Genomic DNA, 27,341 nt, shown 5'->3' with positions numbered 1-27,341 from the left:
GCTAAACATGTCCAATTTGCTTATGCTTTTTGTACTGTCACTCTGAGAGTATGATGTCGCGACGCTCAGCATCAGACTCTCGGACTACTGGGGGAATTATGAGGACAATGCAAAGATTATGGGGTATGGGGGCAGTGCCCGGATGCTCCAATTGGTGTGCCGGTGCTGGTATTTGTCACTGCATCTGACACCAAATTACACTCTGTTCTTTTTATTACTGGATAATTATTTACTGGGTGATTCCAGTGCCCATGACTCTCTGAGTTCTCAGACTTACAATGTTTCCTCTGTATCATAGTTCTGAGTGTATGCCATGTGGCTCACTCCATTTTGGTAGTCAAAGAGACCACACTGTGCAATTTTTGGTGGACCAGGCTGTCTGTGGGTAAAACAGGCTTAACAGGACCATATGAGCGCCTTCACATCCTGAAGGGTTGAGGCCTGCAGATACCGGAGAGAAAAGAGGATTTGAAGGCCAGACAGGAACCAGTATCTAGCAAAAGTGCTGCCATACTCCAACCATTTGGAAGGAGCAATTGGTTGCACCATTTACTTAAATCTATTTGTATTTCGATATTTATCTTTTACTGTTTTTACTATGGACTCACTATTGTACCCCCAAATCTTTTTCAGGTGCTCTTACTTTCCACCCCCTTTAAGGGTGCCAGGCTCCTTCTTTCTCATTCTAGAGCTTATTTACAAGCCACTTCCGCCACCGGTGCGTCACTTATTGTGACGCACTGGTGGCGCATTTCCACGTGCCATATTTACAAGGACAGGAAAAGCCACCCTGCATGGCGTTTTCTGTCCTTGTAAATACGGCCCCTTTACAAGCAGCACTTTGCGTGAAAGGGGCGTTCCATGTGTGTTGCTGTCGGTATTCCCACGCAACACCCATGGAACCTGACGAGTAATCGTAAACCTGGAAATGCGTCTGAATGCTACGCCTCCCCAGAGGAGGCGTAGGGAGGAGCAATGAGGAGAAATGTATTCATTTCTCCTCATTTTTTTTCTTCTTTCTATGCGTGCTGCATTCCGCAGCACATATAGAACGAGGAAATCACCTCTGGGGATTGTTTATGTACAGGAAGGTGTCCCTTCCTGCACATAAACAATCATCGCCTCAACGCAGGCACCCTTGCACCATGGTGCAAGGGGGCCTGTGTCAGCGCATGGCAGCCCATTGTGGACCAGCGTGGGGGGAGGCACATGAATGTGACATGTTATTGTAAATATGTCGCATCCCTGTGCTTTGTAAGTGCCGCAGCGTGGCACAGCCAAAGGGATTGCGGTGCCGCGCTGCGGCAATTTCTTGTAAATGAAGCCCTCTGTTTTTCGAGATGTCAGCTTGCTTTTCTGCATGTCCAATCCCACCTGCCCCAAGTCAATTTCTCTTCCCACTCCCACATGTCTGATCCCTCAGGCTTCCATTTGCCTCATGTATAACCTTCCCTGTTAATTCCACTTCCCATGCAAACTGCAAAGTGCTGGAAAGCATGCACATCTTTACACTCAAGCTTAAGTGCCATCTAATTCTTTAAAATGTGGTCAGAATTTGTTTTTAGAATACAGTTTCCCTACAAGATGTACACATTGGAAGGCTTTGGGGGCTGGGAACCAGTGCCATCTTGATATTATCTGGTGCTTCTACCATGACAAAAGTGTTTCCATACTTTTGTTCTCACTTTGGAGCATGAGAAACCTTTCCAATTGTGTGCCCCTCCAATCAAAGCTCGACAAATACGTTTATCCCCAAATCCTTTCACTTTCAAGGAGTTCACCTAAAACAGCATCTGTATTTTTTTTTAGATGTGGTGTCAAAGCAGTGAATTTGTTTTATATTAAAGCACTTCCTATTTAACTGGCTTCCAATCTGTTCTCATTTTCAGATTTCCGCCTTGAACCTCCCAGAAGGCTCTTTGCGGGTGACGTATTCCTGCAATTGGACGACTTTCAATTGGAATTTGGCGCCATATGGTTGGACCCTTTCCAGTGTCTTCGTTTGAAGGCCCTTTTTCTCATCAGTGTCAGAATCCCAGCTTTCACATAAGTAAGAGAGATGATATTCTGTTCAAGAGCACCATCAATATTCATTGGAAGACATGTTATCATTGAGAGTTTCTGAAGCAAGCGTTGGCAGCCGATGACACTGATTGCGAAATGGGATTTGTAAGTAGAGGAAGGAATCCCAGGAGACAATTGGGGGGAGGTCCACTAATAGCATGCAGTGGGTAAATGTATAATTTTCCTATAGGAAAGAACATTGCTTGATAGCTTGATCAACATACATGCCGCCAATTCCTAGAAATAAATTGCTTCACCCGCTGATATAATGTATGGAAGAAAGAAACTGAGGGGCGGGTGTTATAATGGCGATCTTCAAATCTGCCAGCGTAGCAGAGGTAGGATCACAATGCCATAATAATAGCCAGTTGTGCTGAATGTAGGGGTCAAATCACAACAAAAATCAGCGCTACTCGCCCACCAATTTTCAAGATGGTTGCCATAGAGGCTTGGTTTTATTGCCCTAAAATGAGAAGTTCTGTTATGGGACGAGAATGTTCATGAGAAGAAATCAGTGTTGGGAATTTCATTATGGCGATATAGGAGTGTGAAATTTCCACCAGTATATGTGGGTACTGGGAAAGCACCCCCAAAATGTGGGTATATTGCTCAACATGCCATTCTAGTTTGAACCCAGACATATGCAAATCAGTCTTGACCCTGTGCCTCATGAGAACAGTCCAGTCCGAACTGCCAAGCCAGGTCCTCCCTGGACTGGAAACAAGCATCCTAGGACCGGTTTCGGGGTTTCACCCCTCTTCAGCCAGGATAGCTTGATTCCAGTGGCATGGAGAGCACAGGACCCACGTCTGGGCATTGCCGTCCCACTCGGGGTGACAAATGCAAAAACAACAATTGATTTGCATATGGCTGGGTCCAAACTGGGGTGGCGTAGTGGGCAAAAGAACGATGGATTTAACCCAGATCTTTTGACTGGGGGAGAATATTTGCATTGTCAGCATTCCGTCCATCATTTGTTTGCTGTAACACTTTTTGCCCTAAGTGGGATGGGTATGCCCAGACGTGGGTCCCTTGCTCACTGCGCCACTGGATTCAAGCTAGCCTGGCTGAAGAAGGGTGACATACCCTGAAACCGGTCCTAGTATGCTTGTTTCCGGTCCAGGGAGGACCTCGCCTGGCAGTTGGGTCTGGATTGCTCCCATGGGGCACAGGGTCAAGACTGATTTGCATATGGCTGGGTCCAAACTTGGGTGGCGTAGTGGGCAAAAGAACGAGGGATTTGACCCAGATCTTTTATCTGGGGGAGAATGTTTGCATTGTCAGCATTCCGTCCATCATTTGTTTGCTGTAACACTTTTCACCCTAAGTGGGATGAGTATGCCCAGACATGGGTCCCTTGCTCACTGCGCCACTGGATTCAAGCTAGCCTGGCTGAAGAAGGGTGACATACCCTGAAACCGGTCCCAGGATGATTGTTTCCTGTTCAGGGAGGACCTTGCCTGGCAGTTGGGTCTGGACTGTTCCCATGGGGCACAGAGTCAAGACTGATTTGCATATGGCTGGCTCCAAACTGGGGTGGCGTAGTGGGCAAAAGAACGATGGATTTAACCCAGATCTTTTATCTGGGGGAGAATGTTTGCATTGTCAGCATTCCGTCCATCATTTGTTTGCTGTAACACTTTTCGCCCTAAGTGGGATGAGTATGCCCAGACGTGGGTCCCTTGCTCACTGTGCCACGGGATTCAAGCTAGCCTGTCTGAAGAAGGGTGGCATACCCTGAAACCGGTCCCAGGAATGCCTGTTTCCAGTCCAGGGAGGACATCGCCTGGTAGTTCTGTCTGGACTGTTCCCATAGGGCACAGGGTCAAGACTGATTTCCATATGGCTGTGTCCAAACTGGGGTGGCGTAGTGGACAAAAGAGCGATGGATTTAACCCAGATCTTTTGACTGGGGGAGAATGTTTGCATTGTAAATATTCAGTCCATCATTTGTTTGCTGTGGCCAATGAGAGTGGCAGAAAAGCCAAAAAATCATAAGCAATAAAAGAGATGCAAGCTCAACCTAAAAAGGGCAAGCAGATGGTGCATCCTTCATTGAGGGGCCAACCTGCCATAATTTCAGACTTTATCAATAACAGTGCAAGATGTACTGCTATTGCATCGTCCAATTTCTGCTGACTTCATTAAATGCCAGAGTGTGAGGGTAGGTCTTCTTCTGGTTCTTGACTTAAGTTACATTACGGCCCACCCCTAAATCAGGTCTCTCTACATGTGTTTGTTTTTTATCCTGAACTGATTGACTCTATTTTACACTACTTGTCAAAAGTCTCTGTTCCCCACCAATTTTGTCATTTTGGCCTTCTCACCTCCAGGGTTCAACACTTGTTCTTCCTGAAGCAGCTACTCGGTGTATAAGGGGGTTCCACAGGTATAGTTCACTCATGCCTAAAAATCCTGCCTTTTCCTGAAGAGTGATTTAAAGGTGCGGAACACAATACTATAGCAAATTCTCTTCATTAAAGTATCGGCTTGGGATCTGGTTCCTTGTCTCATTTACATATGTCAGATGAGATAATTCCACCCTGCTGACCCCGCATATTTCAACATATTTTTCTCCCTGCTCCTTGAATTAATTTGCGACTAATGTCCAACTAAGTAATTGAAAATATGTTAACTAGAAGATTGTGCAAGTGAGCCCGTGATTAGATGAATCTCATTTGTGGGAGAAAAGAAGATATGAGAGTGATTACAGTATAAGGAAGCGCTGTCAAAGCCAATTGGCCTAGCATTTGCTGCCGGCCTTTAGGTCTTGTCAATGTTTGTTTTGTTTTATCAAGGTTTTTGCAAAACTTTATTGTTGGGGAAGATCCAGACATTTGTCAATCAAAAAAAGAAATTGATTAAAAGCAAAAATATGTATTTGCTCTCAAACAGCACACATTTTAATAGATGCTATCTAATGGCTGAAGTGGACTGACTCATTGCCCCATGCTGTATGCTGAAGTGTGCGGAATAGGAATTTGAATGACATGATAACAGAACAATGGATGAAGAGGGCTGGCCGAAAGCCCATATTAATGTATTATAAATATCACTTTAGCAAAATCAAAAGATCTTGGAATATGTCAGACCTAAATAGAGAGGTAAAGCAAAAGTACTCGGAAGGCAGAGAGGAAAAAAGAAGAGCACAGATAGTGGGCAAAACAGCAAAAAAACAGTCAATCCCTGTAAATAAGTTATTCTGGGAACTTAAAATGAATAAAAGTGTATAGAGTGTTCTTAGTCAGGAGAAGTAAATTAGAGTACAATGCCTCATCTGAGAATACTTCTCCGTCACGCTTCATGTCAAGAGCCCCTAACTGAGGGTAAATATTGAAGGGACAGTGGTAATGCCGGCCGCCACTACCATCTCTACAAAAATGGCGGGCTGGCCTTGCCACATTTCTGAAATGCATCACACCTCACCTCTTGGACTGCACAAGACACACCTTGATCAAGAGAACCCGCCTGCTGTCCGCCACAGCTCAGCTGATTATCGCACTTTAAGTACTGTGTTATGCGACATTTGCACATTGCTTTCAGCGTCTTTGTCAAGCCGGTCCTCCTTGGTGCCTTGCCTGCTGCCCTAAGTAGTTTTAAATAACTTTGTCTATTGCTTTTAATAATTTAAAGAATCACGCTCCCCCTCCTGAGTCACTTTGTACCCCCTGTCCTGCATTTGGTCCGTGGCCTCCTCTTCTGTTCATTGATAAACTTTTTATTGCACCAGAAGCAGCACGACCTACAAGAACTAGGGCCATAGGCACTTGTGATATCTATTTTTGATTTTATCTGCATGTTGCTGACTTTTCTTTTATCTTTTGTAAAGGTTTTTATTAACCATACAATACAATACAATACAGTACAATACAATGGTCATGTCAGCTGCCATCTTGCTTTGAATTGCGTCACTGCAGCAGGAATGATCCCTTTTGCTGTGAGTAAGTATCATTACTAATTCCCTTTCAAGACCAGCTGAGAAGCATGAAAGAGCTCTAGTTCTCTGAGCAATGCAGGTTTGTGTGGGTGCGTGGGTGCAGCTGAACACCTGCACGGGGCCAGCATACCCTCTGGGGAGATGGTGCGCTCTACAAATACGCATAACATACAGCCCTACACACTCTCTACACATCTTGCAAAGCTCTAATAGTTATAGTCTTGCATTTTATTCAATTGCTGGAAGCTGCATATATCACTTAAAGGCAAGTAAACATCTAACTAGGAGGCATTAAAGCAATACCTGACATATCACCATCGTACATATGTAACTACCGAGGAAAATAGTGGTAAGGGAACATTAAAGTTGAAACAAACCAAAAATGCAAAAAAAAAGGCTAATGTAAACATGAAGGTTCAAGGTAATGAGAAAGTAGTGTCCTCGCGTTACCAATGACATTCTATTCTAAACAACATGATACAGGCATTTTGTAAAGGAAGGGAAATGCCCAATGACTATGGAGAGAATGGTTGCAACCCTACAAGTGAAGGTCTTCCGGGGTCTCCACCTCCTCCATCAGGGGCGATCCACCAACCTCACCTCACAAAATAAATGTAGAGTGTTTAAGTGTTTCAGTGACCATAGGTGGGTGAAAAGTTCCACAATAATTTATCGTTTGGTGTTCTGGCCAATCAGATTGGTTGAATTATTTCGACCCATGAATCATTTGTGCAATGGTCTGTCTGCTTCAAGGATGAGATGCAAAGGCGAAATATATTCCGCCATTTTTGGGTGAAACCTTGTGCCCAGCACTAATCCTAACCTTCTCAAAGAATTTCCGGTGTCATCATGGAAGTTGTCACTTCTGTCGTCTATGCTGCCATAATGTATGCTGAACGTTTCATAAAGGATTTCAATAAACATTGCGAGGTTCAGGTTTTCAAAACTGTATGGTGTTCAGATTTTAAATTCAAGATTATTTTAATTTTCCTCAACAAAATTTCTGGGTTTAAAGCAATTGTTTTCACAGATCCTGACCTCTGCGGTGCCAATGAATGATCGAAAGGGTTTTACTGTTCCATTCCCTGGAGCAGCAGAAAACCCTTTTATGAAAGGTACCTTTATGTCTGGAACATTATTTTTGATGAAAATTTCGAGGAGACAACATTAATTATGCAGATGTGACCTATCTTGGTCTGGATTAGCACTGGCAAATACAACGCGTTGTGACATTCAGAAGTGGGAGGCACTGCCTAGTTTTAAATATACCCCTTGACTGGGTTTCAAGGATAGCTAATGATGTTATGAAAGCATACAAAAAAGGCAATTATCTCAGAGAGAAACGACTGACATCTTTTCTATTCAGACAACAGCAATATTGGACCTATGTTTGGGATAATTACAGGTTTACCTGTAATTCACGGGTGCCACAAAGAGGAATATCTTTGAGCTAAACACATCGAAACCGAAAATGTCAACAAAACATTACATTGTGTGACCCTGGTTTTTGTGGAAAATCAAAATCGGCCACAATTGGGAACAAAAAATGCAAAATATGTTTCTGCTGTAGAAGTTCAGGATTGTGAATGTAAATGTAAAAATAGATGGAGAAAAAAGATAGGTGAGGAACATGGAAGGGTGCAGGCGAACCTTTTTTCTTAGATGCAAATGGGGGCAAAAAATGTAATGATTTTGGGAACTAGTGTAAAACGCTGTAATTAGATTTACAAGCTTGAGAAGTATTGTTAAAAGAGGATTACGTTTTCGAATCCCGATATTCTTATTACACCAAGAACACGCTCCATTGTAATGAGTGTGTGTCACTGCATATACCTTTATGTAGTGATCTTTGTCAGTGCTTTGAGATACCCTTATGAGTTAATTCCACTCCCAATCAGATTCATTATATGCAACTGTTTTGTATTCATTCACATACTATATAATTTAATCATTATCTGTTTCTGACATAAATCTTGTTTAAATCCATGTTCCTTGTATTTGTAAGATACAATCCATGTAACACCTACTCAATACCAATCAATCAATCAAAAATCTTTATTCAGATTTATGTTCAAATCAATAAAAGAGACAAAGATCATATACATAAAAGTGACATATATCATCCACAAATATAAAAGAAACCGTGCAAAATATATTAAGAATGTCAAATATTACAATCAGTATTCAGGGGCTGGTCAGCAAATTACATATTCCAATTTTTAAAATAATTCCAAATGGTTCTTTATATACATTACCAGAACAATTTTCCTATTAAAACCGACCAAAACATTTTAGCACTATTTAAAAAACAGCAATAGTAAAATATAAGTCGGCCATGCCCCTTCCTGAGAATTGGCATATCCCTACAGCCTACTCAATACGTTTTGGGTGGATCCCTGCCCTTCATCAGGGGGAATGACTGTATGTTATGCCAACCTTATAGTCGGTTGATGTGACCACAAATTCAGCGTTTTGATCAAGCTGTTTACTTCATTAGACAAGTCTGACAGTACGTGTTGTAGGCAGCCGCGGTCGGTAGTAGGAGTAACTGCAGGGTGGTGATGTGGGGAGGGGGGGGGAGGGGCAGGGTGGGGGGTAGTAAATTATGGATTACGGAGGTTTACAGGTAAGTTAACATATAAATTACTAAAACGAATTTCGTTGCGTGCACTGCATCGCATTTGGGGATGCAGTGCACGCAACGAAATTTGTTTTATTAATGTATATGTTAACTTACCTGTAAACCTCCGTAATCCATAGTTTACTGCCACCCACCCTGCCCCTCCCCCTCCCCACGTCACCGCCCTGCAGTTACTCCTACTACCGACCGCGGCTGGTTGTAGGGATCCCATAGCCCAGCATCAAGCATCTTTTGGACCTGCCGGCATCCACAGAGCTCTGCCTTATGCCTGCCTGGAGTAGTTCATGCGTAGGTGGGATCAAAAACTTACAAGAAACACCTGCATAGCTCACCATCTACGGTAGAAGGTCAAAGCCATCCCAGCTGCTGTTGGGTTGCTAGGGAATTCAATGTTACCACAACCAATATAGTTAATGACACAGGCATAGTTCTGAATGAGTAAAAAATCAGATTTTATGTATTCAGCATCACCTTTGCGATGGGGAAGGGGATGGGCCAGTATGAAGAAGCTAACTATGATATTAAACGACTTAGATGTGATTATGTTTATGTCAATGTTTAGAGAGAAATATAAAGTCTTTGTGGTTTGTTAGGAAGATTTAATGTCATTTAGAGATATCCACCCCCCCCCCCACTTTGTTTTCTTTATATCAACGGGTTCCAATCAAGATTCTATGCCCTGATTGGCCACAATCACCTTAGCTAGGCAAGCAGAAAAGTGATTGGCAGGCAGCCTTAGATTCTAATTCATCCTCAATCTCTTCTGGTAATACCAGCTATTACAAGTCATTGAGAGCAATGATTGGATATGAGAGATGAGAGAAGCCGCAGCTTGATTAGGTGCAAGTTCTCTGGACAAATCCAGTTACAGGAGAGTATTTCTGGTTGTGAGGCCATAGGTGATAGGTCCCCCATTAACAGATGAGTAGCTAGAATGCCCTGGGTCATGGCCAAGTAAACGGAAACGCCCCCTTTGACTGCTGTTGGGGTAGTAAATTACAGCAATTATCATGAGTCAAAGGACCCCTAAAGGCTGTGGCCCTGGTACCATTGCATCTGCTGCACCAATGGTACCCAAGAACCAAGTAAACCTATCTCGACTCCTCCTGCCGTTTGGTTCTTTAGGAAATTTGAAGTTTTAAAAAATGCTCCTTTGGCCTACAGCATCAACTGGGGGCTTCCCCGCCAGTGCTGCTGACGCTGCTTCATGGTGTTCGTTGTTGATCAATTGTCCAGTGGTGTTTATCGAGACTGAGGGGAAGAGATGCTGAGAGTGGAGAGGCATCGTTGGAAAGGAGGTTGACATAAACTACATTACAACTGCACTTGGACCTCAGAGTGCTAGCATTCCGTGATGGAAAAGACACAACTTCCATGGCCAGGGCCGACTTTAGGGTGGTGCGACCGGTGCGGCCACAATGGGCGGTGACCTGGAGAGGGGAGAAGGGCGCTGTGTTTAGCAATAAATGTACAATTTTAAAGCACCTGCTGCAGAGTTCCTTTGTACGTCCAGCTTTCAGGCAGCAATAAAAATGTCATGATAACTCTTGTGTTATCATGCTAGATGTTCCTGCTAGAGAGAGCGATCAGAGTTTTGTCTGGTGGCAGTTTTGACCAACCATAAAGTAACCCAGAGGCTTAATATGCCTGCTGCAAAGAACAAATCTGTAATTTTATGTGAATAGCTGAGTGGATTAGTACAGCCAGCCTTTACCAGCACTTTAAAACAAATTAAATGTATTTGAGAGGGAGTTATGGAGAGATGAGAGGTACGTTTGCAGGGTGGTAGTGAGAGAATCCGAGGAGGAGGTCATAGGGGGTGAGGGGCACCAAAAAAGATTGTCACATTGGGCGCCACCAGCTCTAAGCCAGATCTGATCATGGCGTCTTGGCCACTGGGAATTACTCCATTCAAAGTTTCCTGAGAAAGAACAGCTTGTTGTGCCTCCAAAGACCGGGAAAGGTAAAGAAGGGAGAGTGAGCCCTCGGTCTGTGTTTAGGAGATAGATTACGTATTTCATATTCCATGCCTACCAGATGGAAACTGACCAAGAAAAGCATCAGAGACTCCAGTCGGCAAAGAGGGGATGGTTTTGGGGGAGAAAAGTGCTGTCCCCTGATCGAGGGTATCAATGTGCTTCCATCACTATCGCCCTTCCAACATGGGAAGGACAATCTCTTTTAGAAGAGGATGTGGCCTTACCGCCGGAGCTGCCGAACTAAGTGGCATATGTATCAACATCTCCATTTGCGATTCTCAAATAGCGATTTTTTGAGAATCGCTATTTGAGAATTGTAAAACGGGATGTATTTTAAAAAATCGCACACATTTTGCGATTTCTTAAAATTCCTTATTTGCGATTAGCAAATTGCGAAATCGCAATTAAGGAATACCTTCCCATTCATTCCTATGGGCCAGGAGGCCCATAGCAATGAATGGGAAGTCCTTCTCAATTTGTGAATCGCTATTTGCTAATCGCAAATTGAGAATATTTTCAAAGGTGCAAGGGTGTCATGATGACACCTTGATGCACCCCTGAAATCAGCATGTGTGCACATATGGCGCACATACATGCCCTAAGGGCATGTATGTGCACCACATGGCACTTTGAAATATGCAAAAAAGTGCATATTTCAAAGAAATCGCAATTTACCACCAACTTGAAGTTGGTGGTAATTTGCGATTGCTTAAGGAGAAATCGCACAACTTGGGTGCGTGTTACATTGCATTTAAGAAATCGCAATTTGCGATTTCTTAAATGCTTACGCAAACGTAAGAAATCGCAAATTTAGCGATTCCTTAAGATTGCGAGGCTGAAATGCCTCATACATCTCCTTTTGCGATTTTGTATTCGCAAACGCTGTTTTTTTGCGATTCGCAGCGTTTGCGAATACAAAATCGTTTGATACATATGCCCCTAGGTTCGAGCCTTCGGTGTCGGCTCAGCATCCTGTTATTCTGGGCAAATCATTTAATCTCCCCATGCCTACCAAAAATGACCTTGTGTAACGAAACTGGTGCTCATGTAAAGCGCTGCAATACCTTTGGGTCGAGTTCGCGCTCTATAAATCTGCAACAACAAAAAAAAATGCTGCAGAACACAAACACTCTGCCTTATCTGACCCATCAATCCCAGAGGCTCTTGGGAGCCAGAGGACAGCTCCACCCACACAAAAAAACACTGCTACAACATTGATGGATTTCCTTATTTAGGTCTCCACGGCCGTGCAGAACACTGGGCGTGCGTGTAATTTTCGGAGAGGGGTCTCATGCATTGATTATGCACCGCGAGGTACAATTACATTCTCTCCTCATGTATGAGGAGGGAATAATGCATTTTCTGTACGTGGGAACAGCAATCACCCTGAGTTGGAAGGCTTCGTGTTCAATAGACGGATCGATATTACTTTAAGATGTGTTGATGGAAATGCAGGGACAAAGGCCCCTTGCCTGGCTCACCCACGCCGGAAGTGCCAGCTCCTTGCCTGGCTCACCCACGCCGGAAGTGCCAGCTGATAACGAGGCTGTCAATTTCTCGCCGTTCATAAGCCCTGAAGAGACTCACCGACATTCAAACACATACCAGGAGGTGGCTAAAAGTCTAGATACACATGCCCACACCGTACAAACTCTTCAATCCTGCTTCAAGGCGCCCACAATATGCCTTAAACCCAGGGAACTGTTAGCACGACTGCTTTACAGTGCGCCTACACGCAGCATGGCTTCGTTTAGGCGCTTTGCAAAATGTCCTCATGAATAACAGATTGGCAAGAATACGTTGTCCTAAACAATGTTTCGGATAGTGAACTCACCCTCAATATAATTGTCATGTGATGTTTAAAACTGAGGGCAAAAGCATGTATCTTCAAAAGTGGCACTGTAAAAAACATAAAGCAGCATTTTTAAAAAATATTTCTTCTCTTTTTTAAATACTGAACGATTGGTTGTCCTAAACTAAAACAATTCAGAGAAGCTAGCGACCCAAAACACAGAAAGCACCGACAGAAATCTAGAAAGTGAACTAGAACTAATACCAGAAAAGTATGTTAGCGGCATATGTGAATACATGCACATAAAATGTCCCGGATGTTTCATGCCCATTTATGTTTTGAATTTTTTTTAAGGGACTATTCGTCTCCTGGAGAGCAGGCTTATTGATTTATTTATTTATTTAACAGTAGTAACATTTTGATAAAAAAAATGTTGCTCATCGCAACACTGTAGGTACCTTGATAGCTTTTCTAAAGTATTTAAATGAGAAGTAACAGTTTTGGGATAAATTGTGCCAATTCCTGAATTTGATTGGTGGAGACAAATATACGAGCTGATGGAACAAAGAGGTATGCAAAGTATGCAGTTACATCAGGGATGAAGATATTTACAACAGAGCGGGTCACTCATCCTTCATGTCTTTCAAGTTGCATCAGATGTATTTGGATTCGGTAATTTTGAAATCTTGAAGAGAGTGAATGGCCCTAATGTTGGGTTATAGAGAGCTCCGAAAAAGGTAGAAGGCTGCAACTTAGAGACAGAACACAGTGGATTTTGTATTGATCTGCACTGATTGGTGCATATCATGAGAAAGTGTCAGAGAGGTAGACAGTGGCCAAGCTGCTTACTAACTTGAATTCTATTTCATGTATTTATTTGAAAAGTATAGCACGAACATGACACGTATAGATATCAGATCACTGTACAGAGAGGCAGAATATGAGTGGCAGGTAAAGGCGAAAATACTAAACATATAGGGGCTTATTTACAAGCCCCATGCGCCACTTTTGCATCTTTTTTAACTTGGGAAAAGTGACATACGGGTGGCACAAGGGGTTTGTAAATCTGCCCCGTAGTAGGTTAACAAGCACAAGTAAAAAAAGAGCAAACCAATAATGTGGTTCATGTAAGTAACAAAAATTGCTATTGTTAATAGTTTCTATAAGGCAGTGCTTAATTTGTAAAAATGAATAAGTGCCAGGGCACTCATCAGGACGCCACTGCAGCCTACACCACCCATTGCCCCCGTCAGCACTGCCAATGAAAGTACCAAACCAGCTACTAACATCACATGACAATTCAGAATATTCCAGGCCCCCAAAGCTATAGGATTAGCATGTGCGACAGGTATTAGTCATTTTTAACGTATATTGAATTAATAAACAGCTGTTGTTGTGCTCACTCTAAATCAGACAAACAGCCCAACATGTGACAAACTGCCGTAAGTGCCAGTGCTGCCAATTAAGTGTCGAGCACCAGAAACCGCTGGCTCAAATTAAGCACTGCTATAAGGCCTTGTTCTTGACAATCAGCTCGACAGCCTAGTGGCAGTATGCTGATGTGGTTGTGTGCCTCGTTAAGTTATATAGAGTGTGTGTTGCAAAGTTTAGAACCTTGTCTAGTGGTGTGTGAGAGCAATTGTGGAGGTCTCTGAAAAGACTATTACCTTAGCCCAGCTTATCAAACACCAACGCGTCGATAAATGGTTTGCCTATACTGAATGGTATGAGTGAGCCGATGTTGCATACCTGTATAGTAGAAAGCGTGCGGAGATGGGTGCACTTGTGGTGAAGGCTTCTATCATGGATGGGCTGAAGACTGCCTGAGCTATCTAGCTACAGGAGAAATTTCATGACATCTGGAGGAAAGAAAATGGAGTTTGATAGAAGGACTGGTATAGGACTTCAGCTAAGCTTTAGAGGAGTTAGTCTTGGGTAACCGTAGTACCTTCTTGTGCTGGAAGACTATGATTACGCCTGAAATGTATTAGTGGAGGTGGGATGTAAAAGTTGGAAAGGAGCATACGATTTTTTATTAGAGGAGATATAAGATGCCAAACAAGAAGTTGATGTCACTGAAAGACTTGGTCAATACAGAGAGAGGAACAAGGCCAAGGACTGAGCCCTGTTTGACTCCTCTGGATGTGGGTAGGATGCAGATTTCTTTGAGTCCCAAGTGAATGAGTATCAGCAGCCAGAGATTCAGGAGGTGCATCAGCTGTGCACAAGCCAGTGATGCCTAGTCAGTCGAGGGAGGAGAGCAGAGAAGTGAGAGTAATAGGGCTGAAGGCTGCAGGCAGGCCCAAGATTATGAGCATAGAGGGGAGTTGGTTATGGGGTGCAGAGGTGATGAAGTTAGATACATGCAAGAGTGCTGTTTCTGTGGAGCAGACTGCACTAAAAGCTGATAGGCTGGGGCTGAATAGGTTGTTTGAGGAGAAGTTGAGTGTGAGACAATGAAAGAACAACCATCCACTGTCTTAGATAGGAAGTGGAATTTAGAAATTGGGTGATAGCTGACAGGAGAGGATGAATCAGAAGTAGTGGTTAGAAGAGGTAGAATCGCTGCATATTTGAAATAAGTCACACAGTGTATAGGTACATTGCAGCCTCGATTAAACTGCGTTATATTGTGGGGGAAATAAATTATGTTTTTTGCTAAACAATTTGTAATATTTATGCACTTTATTGAACTAAATGTATTGCATAGGATCCGTGTAATTAGTTTTAAAATATGCTCCTATTTTATATAGGTTAAATGTCATTGTAATGTATTGTTTTATGCATTTTATTAATGATTTGTAATTATATATTTTTATAACTTATTAAAATTACATGTGTATCTTTTATGTTTTTTAAAACCGAATAAAGAATATTTTCCTTAAAATAAGTCATATAAGAGTGAATAGAGTAGAGCACTGCATGTGAGGGCTAGTGAGTAAATAGTGTAGCTGTCTAGAGGGTCAGATGGTACACAAGATTAACCCTGGGCGTAGTTCGCGAAGTAGCACTTCGCGAAGCTATGCAAAGTGCAGTTCGCACTACGCGAGCTACGCGTAGCACTTCGCGAACTGCGTAGTACCTTGTTCGCACTGTGCCAGATGTCGTTTTCAATGATTGCACAGTGCGGACAAGCAACCGGCACTGTGCAATCATTGAAAATGGCATCTTGCACAGTGCGAGCTGTAGTTTTCTGCTGCTCGAGTAGATTTTTACTCGAGCGGCAGCTTTTCAACGCGAACTGGTAGTTTCTCATCGCGAGCGGTCGCGAGCATACGCGACCACTCGCAATGAGAAACCTGACCTCCTCGCGTTGGGAAACTCGCCGGGAGGCTTATTTTCCATGCTCGCGATCGCCAACTTGATGTTGCTGATCGCGAACAAGGAAAAAGTCTCGCCGGGATGTCATTTTGCTTGCTCGCGGTCGCCAACTTGACGTTGAGGACCGCGAGCAAGCAAAAAATGACCGCAGCACTACGCAACACTACGCTACGCGTGTTCGCACTGTGCTACGTGCAGTTTGCGTAGTGCGAAGTAGCGCGAACTTCGCAAACTACGCGAGCGTAGCGTAGTGCTTTGCCCAGGCTTACACAAGATGGTTTATTGATTCATGGACTGAGTTCAATTGGGGATGTTGTCTCAAAGTAGTCTTGAAGTGAGACTGTGGAGCTATGGCAGCCACAGAGCATCACTCAATGTAACGGACAGAAGGCCATGGTGATAAGTGCAGCATCCCTAAATAACTAGAGCATTTGGCTCTAAGGCAATGCTGAACCCCTCCATGATTGGACCAGAAATATATAGAGAAAGACAGCACTCCCAATGCTTAGAGCTGGCAGATATAGGGTCAATGCAGCAACCCACCAATTGCTGCATGACATGAGGTCCAATGAAACACCCCTAAATTAACAGACCAGGATAGTAGGGGCAATTGCTGCACCTCTAAAAGATTATATTAGGAAGGTGTCGGGTCGTGCGACTCCCCAAAATGATTACAGCAGGTGAATGATGGGCCACTGCAGCACCGTTCCGTCACCAGCACAGACTCCATCATGGGTGGCGATGCGAAGTGAGCCAGTACAGACCACTTTAGAACTCACCACGGGCGCTTGGGGCAGAAGGGCACGTTTTGAGGGTTTGACCAGAGGAATATGGCAGATGGTAAACCTGACACGGGTGACATGGACCAGCACAGCACTCCTCAATGCCTAGGGTAGCACAGGAGGGTATGGGCCGTTGCAGCAATTATCTGTGATGTGAGAAATATGGTATTGGGGCCAATGGGGCTACCTGTAATGAAAGGGGTAGCAGCAGGAAGGTAAGAAGCCACTGCAGCGTTGCCCAGTGAGCCAGGAAAGTGGCACAACCCTCATTGAGCATCACTGTGGTATGAGGCCAACCTTTGTTATCCAGGAAAGGTGGTAAAAGGGCAACGGGGCAATCCTCAGTGAAAGGGGCAAAAGCAGAAGGATCTGGGGCAGTACAGAACCACACATTGACACAGGTAGAAAACTAAGGAGTGCAATGCAGCAAATCTTCAATTACAAGTGCAGAGTGGGAGGTCATGAGGAAAGTTTTCTTTGCATCCAATGAAGAATGATATTGTTGATAGTTCAAGACGTTGTACAAGTGCTATCTTTATGGTAACCCAACTCAAAATGTGGGGTCCAAGGCTTTCTACCAGACTGCTGTGAGCAGACTATCATTAGGTATGGATATGTAATATAAGACATAAAGTACACCCTTTCGTACATTATAAGGATATTGCAAGTCACGGAGGAGTCCCATAACCATATAGAGAAACGAGGCCGAAGACCAGGGGGCAGATTTACAAGCCCCTTGCGCCGCTTTTGCGTCACTTTTCCCATGTTAAATGTGAAGCAAAAGTGGTGCACAGGGCTTGAAATCTGCCCCCAAGTTCCTTTATAAGGTTATGAAACTCTGAAGTGACATGCAATATCTTTAGCATGTACACCAGGGGGTACTTTAGCCCATATAATGCATAGTCACACAATCACCTTTCCTACAAACCACTTAAAAACCTTGGTGCGTAGCTCTTTTATTTGAAAGAGCGAGCATGTGTGCAAACATGAAGAATGAAAATAAAACCTCTAGATTCAAATTAAACACATCAAAAACCTATTAGATATTTGATGTGAACAGATATTAGAAACAGTTCAATACAAGTCAGTTAAAAGAAACAGCTGTAGTAGCTCGGAACCTGTAGAAACATGCAGAATGATTCTATCCTTTCTCTATCTACAGAATGCAAAAAAGAAACATATTCTCTCTGCTTGTCATTGTAAGCCATGAAAATAGAGCAGAAGAGAGAAAAGCAAGGTTTAATTGTTTGCTTTAAACAGCTGCTTTAATTATGCTCCATGACCTAACCTAGCTTTCACCTGAGTTGCTGGCATTGTGACGTCAGAACTCAACTGAAATACCCCTACATTAATCTACATTTCTCTTCATGATATTGAGGTAGACAACATTTAGGCCAGGATAATTTATCACAATATTTTTCTCTCCACATAGAAATAAGGGTCCAGGGTGGGGGGGATGGGGGAAGTAGATGAAAGTGATTAATGTTAGATAGAAATGCGTCATGGGCAAGACTTCCGGAACTTCGCCTGCCGCGTCCTACCTCGACAAGGGGGAGGCCCGTGAAAGTGGGTCAGATGAGCGTTTACAAACCTCCGCAGCAGAATTTACTATTAATCGTGCAGAGGGGAGTTAATTGCAAAGAAAACGAGGTAAGACAGGAGCAGCGTACACACCATTATTGCTTTCGTGGCCGGAGCTGCGTCGTCGGCGTGACTGATGCTGTGCGCGCGGAGATGTGACGCCGCAGCACCTGTACAGCCCGGGAACATGCACAGTGTTTTATGAATAATTAATGACGATACCAAAATTTGCCTTAAAAATGCAGGCAGTCACGCCAAGGGAATGTGCGCTTGTTAGGCGGACTGTGCATTTCATTTATTTTCGGGGTTTACGCACAGCTGCTGCATCCAAATGACCTCAAAGGACGCGGAATGCTATTTTGCATTTTATTTTTGTATATATTATACACGCCAGTAAAACCCTAAAGGAATCCGTGTACTATTGATTCTTTTTGTTGTCCTGTTTTGCTGGTGGTGTGTACAACTGCACAATGGCAAAGGACTACTTCACACTGCTCGGCCCCGGGACGGGACGTAACACAGGCCTAGCGGTGAAGGGGGGAGCGGGCGGCCATTCAGGGGGCCCCCATTCAGTCCAAGGCCAATGAATATTTGTGAGATATGCAAGACTAAGGGGCCCCTCTTCACATTCTGCAGGGGGGAGGGGGGGGCATCATTTTGCGTTATGCCACTGGCTTAGCCTTAGGAATCAATTTGTTTTTAGTCAGTTTCTTCAATCTGTTTTTTGATAAAAAGGTGACAGAGGCTACTACTTCACCCCTTAATTTTGGGATCTCAAAGTCATGAGATAGTACAGCACCGCTAATTGATCAGACTGGGGGGCAAAGAGGGCCATTGCAGCTACTTTGAGGGGGTTGCTGGGAAGAGGGGGGGTGGGCGCAGCAGTCCTTAACATTTGGACCAAGAAAGAACTTATGAGGTCACTGAAGAGTAGGTGGCCAGCTCAGCTCCCCTTTAAACGTCTACTAGGTGTGCACCTCTGACGGTTGGAGGGTGTCACTGAGTGGGCTGGAGTGTAGGGAGCCAGTGCCGCCCCCCTTTATGCTTGGACCAGAAGGGCACTCCTGAGGGGGCCGCAGGGTAGATGGGTCAGTGCAACTCCGCTTTAGGCTTGGACCTGGAGGGCTCCACTGAGGGGTCCGCACGGTAAGGCGTCATTGCAGCTCCTCTTTACACTTGGTCCTGGGGTGGTCAGACCGTAAGGCGTCATTGCAGCTCCTCTTTACATTTGATCCTGAGGTGGTCGGATAGTAAGGTGTCATTGCATCTCCCCTTTACACTTGATCCTGAGGTGGTTGGACAGTAAGGTGTCATTGCAGCTCCCCTGTACACTTTGTCCTGAGGTGGTCTGATGGTAAGGCGTCATTGCAGCTCCCCTTTACACTTGATCCTGAGGTGGTCTGATGGTAAGGCATCATTGCAGCTCCCCTTTACACTTGGTTGTGAGGTGGTCGGACGGTAAGGCGTCATTGCAGCTCCCCTTTACACTTGATCCTGAGGTGGTCGGACGGTAAGGCATCATTGCAGCTGCCCTTTACACTTGGTCCTGAGGTGGTCGGATAGTAAGGTGTCATTGCAGCTGCCCTTTACACTTGGTCCTGAGGTGGTCGGACGGTAAGGCGTCATTGCAGCTCCCCTTTACACTTGATCCTGAGGGGGTCGGATAGTAAGGTGTCATTGCATCTCCCCTTTACACTTGATCCTGAGGTGGTTGGACAGTAAGGTGTCATTGCAGCTCCCCTGTACACTTTGTCCTGAGGTGGTCTGATGGTAAGGCATCATTGCAGCTCCCCTTTACACTTGGTTGTGAGGTGGTCGGACCGTAAGGCATCATTGCAGCTGCCCTTTACACTTGGTCCTGAGGTGGTCGGACAGTAAGGCATCATTGCAACTCCCCTTTACACTTGGTCCTGAGGTGGTCTGACGGTAAGGCGTCAAGGCAGCTTCCTTGGCACTTGGTCCAGAGGTGGTCGGACCGTAAGGCATCATTGCAGCTCCCCTTTACACTTGGTCCTGAGGTGGTCGGATGGTAAGGCGTCATTGCAGCTCCCCTTTACACTTGGTCCTGAGGTAGTCGGACGGTAAGGCGTCATTGCAGCTCCCCTTTACACTTGGTCCTGAGGTGGTCGGACGGTAAGGCGTCATTGCAGCTCCCCTTTACACTTGGTCCTGAGGTGGTCGGACGGTAAGGGGTCATTGCCGCTCTCCTTTACACTTGATCCTAAGGTGGTCGGATAGTAAGGTGTCATTGCATCTCCCCTTTACACTTGGTCCTGAGGTGATCGGACCGTAAGGCATCATTGCAGCTCCCCTTTACACTTGGTCCTGAGGTGGTCGGACGGTAAGGCATCATTGCAGCTCCCCTTTACACTTGGTCCTGAGGTGGTCGGACGGTAAGGCGTCATTGCAGCTCCCCTTTACACTTGGTCCTGAGGTGGTCGGACGGTAAGGCGTCATTGCAGCTCCCCTTTACACTTGGTCCTGAGGTGGTCGGACGGTAAGGCGTCATTGCAGCTCCCCTTTACACTTGGTCCTGAGGTGGTCGGACGGTAAGGCGTCATTGCAGCTCCCCTTTACACTTGGTCCTGAGGTGGTCGGACGGTAAGGGGTCATTGTCGCTCTCCTTTACACTTGATCCTAAGGTGGTCGGATAGTAAGGTGTCATTGCATCTCCCCTTTACACTTGGTCCTGAGGTGATCGGATGGTAAGGCGTCATTGCAGCTCCCCTTTTTGCTTGAACCAGGAGGGTGGCCATGAGCGATCAGCGGGGCAGTGCAGTTCCCCTTTATGCTTGAGCCAGGATGGCAGTGGGCGGTGCTTTACTCCTCAATGATCAGAGTGAAGAGATTTGGGGTCTGGCGCAGCACCCATCAGCGATCCAAGAAGGTCATTTATTGATTGTTAATGCAGCAGCCATCAGTGACAGTATACATCAAAGTCGATGTGTTTTAAGGAGTATGTATTCCAATGTAGGTTTACGTGATTTTTGTACATTATAATTAAATAATTTGTATTTCTGATTTGGCACAGTTAGGGTGAAAGTCTCAAAAGCAAGCATGGCTTCTATGAAGCCTTTCCTGTTTTGGCGAGAAAATTACTTCAAGAATTTTAAACAGTGTTGTTGAGTAGCGTTACAAATGTTTTTCCTCAGCAGTGTCATGGAGTTAATTTCTTTTAAAAAGCACTGTGATCTTAGTAAACGTCACAAAGTACATTACATTTTCAAAGAAATTCCAGGAGAAATGTTCCTGAAAAGTAAGATTGTGGGATAAATGACAGCAAAAAAATACTACCATTTTAAGAATTAAAGCACAAAAAATTCATCTGAGAAAATTCTCTTGCAGAAACTTTTTTCTGTGTCTGGTCGAATATGTTTAACTGAGTAAGCTCTGTGAAGTATTCTAAGTATAAAGGGGCATATTATCAAGGACGGCGTTAAAATTATTGCCGGTTTAGCTGCGATAATCGGCTTGATAATACGCCCTGGAGAATTCCCATAGAAGCCCATGTTCACCTGGGTTTCTATATGAATTCACAAGGGCATATTATCAAGGCCATTATCGCCGCTTTAGCGGTAGTTTTCTGCTGCTAAAGTGGCGATAATTTTTAACTTCGTTCTTGATAATATGCTCCAAAGTTTGCCAACCTTTCCAAAGTTTAATGTTTGAAAATGCTGCCAAATCTGATTAAAAAGTTTTGCTTCTGTATTTTTGGGAAAAGATTGATTTTAAGTTACTCTATGTTCACTCAGTTTTGTTTTTTCTGGATTTGCTAAATTCTTTGTCAGGTGTCACCTTCGCATAAAAAGCTTTCATTAGTTCCTGTGGATTGTACCAATTCTTTTATTGTAAAAAATTATTAAGAAATTCTATATTTTCAATTTTATTTTCCCTTTTCAGGATCACCAGCTTCTCAGTAAATATCAGTATATTTCATGGTAAGATGCTTAATGGTGACAGCAATACTGTGGCTGTTTGTTGATAAACACCAAGGTGTCTCTCTTTTGCATCTCTGTGTTGCACTCCATGCTCTAACATAGGGGCTCATTACCATGGCGGTCAGACGAGCGTCCAACCGCCATCGAAGTGGGATTGAGACTGGCCGACAAGGAGTTGGCGGACCCACCCGCCATATTTAGATGAGACCGCTGTGTAGGTGCTTGGAAACTGCCATTTTCTACTGCGGCTTGTGCTGCGGTCCCGGAAAATTACTGCAGCACAAGCCGCAGGAGAAAAGCGCATTTTACAAACATCCATGCACCGTGTGCCAGGCAATCTGTATCTGTTCAAATTGTGTCATCAAGTTGCTTACAAGCATTTACTATTTGTATTTTGAGCGAAAAGCGCCAAATGTGACTGGATCAGGGAGTGCTATTACTGAGTATTCTTCACACGGTGCATGGATGTTTGGGTGGGCACCACATGTGCCCCCCCTGGCCACTTAGCAGTGGCCCACAGGGGATGGGAGCCCTGCTTGGGGCCCCAAAAGTACCTTTCCAACAGCCTTTTCATGGTGGTGGGACCGCCATGAATAGGCTGTGGGAAATGGACATCGTGATCCTGAAGGTGGTGCCTGAGCAGACACCGCCTCCATTCACGACCACGATTTCTACTCCCGCCCCATTGGGATCAGTAGAACCTGGCGGAGGCTGCGATCTGTCCTCTGACAGACCCCCTGCATCCTAATGCGGCGGTCGGCCCGAAGGGCTGCCTGTCGGTGGGACCGACGGCCTGTCAGTGGCGGTCTCGCCAGCATTGTGATGTGCTACATAGTTACAAAATCACTGTGTCACATGTGGAGCACTCCTAAGACTCTCACACACAACACCTACATTCTTCCGGCAATGGCCATTCTGCAAAGCACTCGTGTTCCCAAGTTCCATGCAGCACTAGCTTATTGAAGTTCAGATCTTTTCGTAAAAATCTGGAATTTGAAGTCCTTTTATAACGTCATAAAATCAGGACTACATTACCCAGAATGCAAAGAGGAACTGTTCACATATAACTTGGAAACTTGAGAGTTCTAACTTTTTAAACCCAAGTTCTTCCAACCATGTACAACAAAAATAACATCATCCTACCTGATGATCAAAAAGCACGTTAGGCTATACTCCGGGATATGCGCTGCTGCACAAATGGTACAATACAATAAAACACAATACTAAGCAACAATGAATGCTTTTCAAATGCTGGACAATAGTAGTGAGACGTGATTGCTGGTCCTGCTGTGACTCACATTCTTTCACAAAGGATGGGTATAAAGAGAACTATTACTATTTTTTTAACTTATTGTATAATATGCGCTAATAGCGACTTCCAGGTTGGATCCACGAAAGGGTGTGCATTTTCTAGCTCTCTTTCTTGTGTGCTTCTCCCTACTCCAAAGTACACCTGCCCACGCTCTCTGTTGCTCTGTCCCTCAAGTTCTGCTCTCTCTTGTGTGTTTTTTCTCCCGCCAACCCCCTCCCCCCCCACTGCCCACACTCTGTGTCACTCTCTCCTTCATGTGGTGCTTTTCCCCTCCTACTCCAACCCAGCTGATTTTTATATGATCACTCCAATTTATCAATTAATCCCCCCTTCTGCTCCCCCGACTCCTCGTGGGCATTTAAAAAATGCCATATAAAAAAATGAAAAGTTCAAAGAAAAATTTAAAGGGCCTAGCAGCTGCCATTTGCTGCTTAGTATTCCACTACCTCATCAGTGCTTTCGCACACTTTAAATTTATTTTTTCTTATTTACAAAACGTGTTTACTGATCTGAGACAAGTCAATTAATGAAATAGAGAATGCACCTCTGTCGTTCTATGGTCGCACACATGCGTGATGATGCATATGCGTACACGCGGCTGGTGCATGCGCACGCATCCATTATGAACTATGCGCGCTCCTACAAAATGATGCGATTGCCAACAGCGGCCGTCTGACTGTGTCTTTTTTTCTTTTTATTTTGTGCCGATGCTGCCCACATTGGCAACAAGCATTTTTCTTTTAGCTAATGCTGCACATCCTCGCCAACAAGTGTTGCCAAGTTCAGTAGCTACCAATACCCAAACACGAGGGCTATTGGTTTTGCCACGGCTTGTTATAAATTTGATTTTACACCTAGACAGCAATCATGTAAATACTATTTTATGCCTCAGGCTCAGATTCCCTAAAATGCAGCACAGTGTGAAGCTCTGCAGTGCTGTGTTGCCTGAAGCCCAAACAACTTCAAAGTACTCATCTTTGCAAAGAGTCCCAGGGTAATGCTAACATAGACATCATTCATGCATAGCCATTTTGTGTGACACAAGCATTGGCCACATTACACAGGCAAGCAAGCATTGTCTTGCTTGAGATTCAAACTCGGGATATAATAATAATGATAATAATAATAATAATTCCCATTTTGTCAAGTGCGAGCATATCACCCCTTAAGGGTTTCAAGGCACTGGAGGCCGTCGGGGAGATTAAGTGAACTATTGCCCAGAGTCACATGATGCTGAGCTGAGCTGCCGCCGGCGGTCGAACTGTGAGCCCCGCGTTACGGAGTCAGCCGCTCTGGCCACTGCGCCACGCCCCTCTTCTTGATACACTCCAGTTCAAAATTTCTACAGAAAACCACCGCCGCTGGATAAATTGCATAATATATACAATTTCACATAAATTTACTGCACGACGCATTGGAAAATCATGCTATTTCCCTGTTGCCAATTGCTTGTGGCTGTTTTTGTTTGGTACTAACATTTTACCCAATGCCAGGTCACGCTATGTTTGTAGGTCTGGCTTTGTATGGATTTATATAGGTGTTTATGCTGTTCCAGGCCCGTTAAGACCCTATGCAAGTCATTATCTCACCCTACACAATGCTAGCATACTATACATTGTAGTTGCATCTACCTTTTAGTGCAAAAACCTTTGCTTGTGAAATTAGACCAATGCTGATGCTTGGCCCTATATTGTGTCATGAAACGTTGGTGCAAGCGAATAGGAAATCTGGGTCTTTATCTTTTGTGAAAGAAAGGTGGTGTAGAATGAATGGCTACATATAATGCTTCAAGATTCAGTGGCAATGTCATTTCCTCCATTGGTGTAATTTCCACAGGAGGAGTGTAGCACGAGAGTGGTAGTTACTTCGGTGTCGGATTTCAGCAGGTGCAAAAAGTGTCGGCCCAGACATCGTAATGAGGGCCTTAAAGAAGAAATGATATTACCTATACATTAGGCAGGGATGCATGTCGCCATCTTCCTCTAAATCAGGCCTTTATTAATGGATCTACAAATGCAGCACCTGCTGGCCTCCCACCTGATGTGTTCGAATGTTGTGTTGCACTCCACATTGTTACCCAAAAATAGTGTTTTTGTAACTCTCCTCGTGCGATCCCTGCACAAGCTGCCTGCCGAAGGCCAAATATAATTAGCTATAGCTTGCTTATTAAAGGAGACTCCTTACTTGAAACAAGCGCATTACAGAGCTGAAAAGATGGCTCCATCAAGAGGCTATAGGACACAAAAACACAGATGATCTAATAGCTGTGCGGAGTTAAGGAAGAAACTCCAGTTCGAAGGACAAGTGTTGACCAAAGGATCTTCCAACCATCATCAACACACTCCAGACACTGCCCAACCACCATCAACACACTGCGGACACTACCCAACCACCATAGACACACTGCAGACACTACCCAACCACCATCGACACACTGCAGACACTATCCAACCATCATCACCACAATGCACACACTACCCATTCACCATCAACACACTGCAGACACTACCCAACCACCAACATCACACTGCTGATGATACCTAACCACCATCAACACACTGCGGACACTACAAAACCATCAACACACTGCGGACACGACCCTAGCACCATCAATTCACTGCGGACACTACCCAATCACCATCAACACACTGCTGACGATACCCAACCACCACCATCACACTGCAGAAACTACCCAACCACCATCAACACACTGAGCACACTGCTTGAAGAAGGGACAAGCAATGACGGAGGAAGCAGATTCAATGGTCCATACAAACAATAAACTTTGAAGAACTGTCCCACCAAAGCATGTATAAATGCATTGTACTTAGCCCTTTCCGGTGAGCACGCTATACTTCTGCCACAGATCCCTACCTCTCAATCTACTCTGTGCCTGTTCATTGTCGCTAGGGGCCATGATACCCCTTAGTGGGCAGAAACCTGTGGAGTTCACTGCTGTGCAAACTCTTCATGAAACGTCAGGTCAATGCCGTCTACTCAGCCTGCTTCCAGATGATCTGCATGCTCTGCAAAATCTTCAGGTGGCTCAAGCAAAACAGTGACGCAGGCCCTCATCAGCAGTCGGCTTGACTGTGGCAAAGTAATCTATGCAGGCACTACCACTAAACTCATGCAAAGACTCCAGACAATCCAGAACGTAGCAGCCAGACTGATCCTCAACCTGTCCTAGAGGAAACACATCACCCAGCACCTAAAGTACCTCCACTGACTCCCAATCCAGAAGAGATGCCATTTCATGCTCCCGGCCCATGCCTACAAAGCCCTCCACAACCAAGGACCTGCCTACATAAACTACTGCTTGATCTTCCAGCAACCTACGAGAAACCTCCACGCAGCACACCTTACCTTCGCTCAGGCACCATGTATCTGCTGTAGCCGCCCTGGAGGAGGCTCCTTCTCCCACCTCGCCGCCAAAGCCTACAATGCCCTCCCTCCATCTCCACACTGCACCCTCCCTAACCCACTCCAGGAAGGGACTCAAGACCTGGCTCTCCGACCGATGCCTGCAGCACAGCTCCTGCATACCCTTAGGGTGAATAGTCACGCTTTAAAAATACTTTTTGATTGATTGATTTCCTTTATAGTCTGTGCACCAGGTTCAGAACTTCACGCTTTCAGGACCTTTTGGAAACTTCAGTCACCCGGCCATGAGTGTGCCCAGAGGCAACCCTAATCTAATAGGAAGCATAAACGGTGGTCCACCATGTTCCTCAGAGCACCAAAAGAGTTTTAACACAACTTGCTGCTAGTAAAATGTAGACCCATGAAGTTCCAGTCCCACAGAGACAACCGAAAAAGAAAATTGCGAATGGCCAGTTTCCAGTTACTTTCCCATTAAATCCACCTGGTAGCCCAAACATTTAATCATGAGCAAACAGAGGCTTGCAGCTTGATGGCTCAACCACAGTTAACACTTGACAGTCAGGTAACTGAAGGGAGTCCTGGCTAACAAATGCAAGCAACAATGTGTAGG

At 44.6% G+C, this 27,341-nt stretch overlaps 1 protein-coding gene across 1 annotated transcript in view; it reads right to left on the bottom strand.

Annotated features, from left to right (window-relative positions):
* The window catches only part of GRM2 (glutamate metabotropic receptor 2), a 442,819-nt gene that overhangs the window by 354,637 nt on the left and 60,841 nt on the right, over positions 1 to 27,341 (bottom strand). The window lies entirely within an intron of this gene.

This window comes from Triturus cristatus, chromosome 9 (assembly GCF_964204655.1).
Source record: "Triturus cristatus chromosome 9, aTriCri1.1, whole genome shotgun sequence".
Lineage (NCBI taxonomy): Eukaryota > Metazoa > Chordata > Amphibia > Caudata > Salamandridae > Triturus > Triturus cristatus.
This window is presented reverse-complemented; position numbering and strand designations above follow the sequence as displayed.